Source organism: Drosophila suzukii, unplaced genomic scaffold, assembly GCF_043229965.1.
Source record: "Drosophila suzukii unplaced genomic scaffold, CBGP_Dsuzu_IsoJpt1.0 scf_6, whole genome shotgun sequence".
NCBI classification, from domain to species: Eukaryota; Metazoa; Arthropoda; class Insecta; order Diptera; family Drosophilidae; genus Drosophila; species Drosophila suzukii.
The window spans coordinates 1,239,889-1,241,410 of record NW_027255938.1 but is presented as its reverse complement, the minus strand read 5'-3'; the positions used below and the strand labels follow the sequence as shown (position 1 = coordinate 1,241,410).

The 1,522-nt window shown below is 32.8% G+C and overlaps 1 long non-coding RNA gene across 2 annotated transcripts; it reads left to right on the top strand.

Annotated features, from left to right (window-relative positions):
• The first annotated feature begins 351 nt into the window (after positions 1–351).
• Positions 352–977, top strand: LOC139355014 (uncharacterized). Of its 2 annotated transcripts, XR_011605791.1 has the most exons (3): positions 359–610; positions 677–756; positions 811–977. It is a non-coding gene; the product is annotated as an uncharacterized lncRNA (long non-coding RNA). The 2 variants fall into 2 exon arrangements; XR_011605790.1 differs by having other exon boundaries at positions 352–756.
• The last annotated feature ends 545 nt before the right edge of the window (positions 978–1,522 follow it).

The window sequence follows — 1,522 nt, the reverse complement described above, 5'->3', positions numbered from 1 at the left end:
TTTCTTGTCTTATAATCTGCCTGCACTCCGCGCTCGCAGAGACAAATTTCGGCTGGTCCGTTATTTTTTTTGCGTCTCTCCGTTATGTTCGGCTAGCGACTAATATTTCGGCGGAAAAATTTTCGTGAAGAAGCGACATGTGAATGCCCTAATATTCTAGGAGCATTATTGTGTATCGAAAAAAACAACTAATATTGTTTTATAAAAGTAAACTATTTGATTATAGTAAAATTTAGTAAATTGAATTTACTTATAATGTTATATTTACTTATTATACATTCTTATTACAATATAATTTTATAGTTAAGTTATAGAAATTTAGTCCGTTAAAATTGATTTCAGTATTTAAAACATTTAAGTATTAACATTTAAAAAAAAATCGTATTGTATTTTTTACTCAAGAAGTAAAAACTATATAGTCGGATATATTTTACTTTAGAAAGGGTATAGGTGCAGTGGCACGCGCCAACAGCGAAGAGAAAACAAAAGAAATCTAGTAAAGGGGTGAGAAGACTTGGTGCATTCTGTTTGAGTGATTGAAAGGGAAGCATCCATTTTAATGGTGCGCAGCAGAGTTACTTTAATCGTTTAGTTAATATAATAAAGTCAGGTAAGTGCTACATTAAGTTTAAGATGTTGTGCATTGATCTTAGTTTAAAGTACGTAAATTTTGAAGGTATTCAATGGGTTCCGTTAGCCGAAAGTGGATGACGAAATGTTTTGTGCCAATAAAAATTCTGCAACAAGCTATAAAAGGTAAATATACAATTAAACAAATAAAACGCATTTTTTAAACATATGTTTTTTCAGGAGCGTTGGCCAAGGATTCAGAGGACCCGGACAAAGGTTTAAGAACGGCGATGTCTAACGTTAAAAATAAGCTTACGAAGCAAAAAAACAGAAACAATAATTGTACAATTTTTGAAAATCTAAATAGTACCATATAATTAAAATGAATTAAAATGAAATGAATTAAATTCTATATTTTTTTAATTGAAAACTCAAGGAAAAATTCTGATTTTCACAAGTGATTCACTTGGGACGTGTCCCTTGCAAGTGATTTCACAAGTGAAAACTCAAGGAAAAATTATGATTTTCCCAAGTGTTTCACTTGGGACGTGTCCCTTGCAAGTGATTTCACAAGTGAAAACTCAAGGAAAAATTCTGATTTTCCCAAGTGATTCACTTGGGACGAGTCACCGGCACGTGACAGGCCATACGAAAAATGAGTATAAGGAACAAGTGAATTCCCGTAGGACTTCGAAAAATTTTCATTTGAATTTTCACTTGTGAAAATGCGGACATCCCATACAATTTTCTATATGGAGCGTCACTTGTTCTTCACTTGTGCAAGAGGACATGTCCCACGGGATTCACAAGGTGATTCACAAGTGAAACTTTTTTTTTGGAACTGAAGGGTATCTACATACACACATACCTACATACATTCACATATAATTTTATTTTTCACCGTCCCTAATTAAAGTTTTCCGTCGGCCATCCGGTTAAATATAATAAAAAA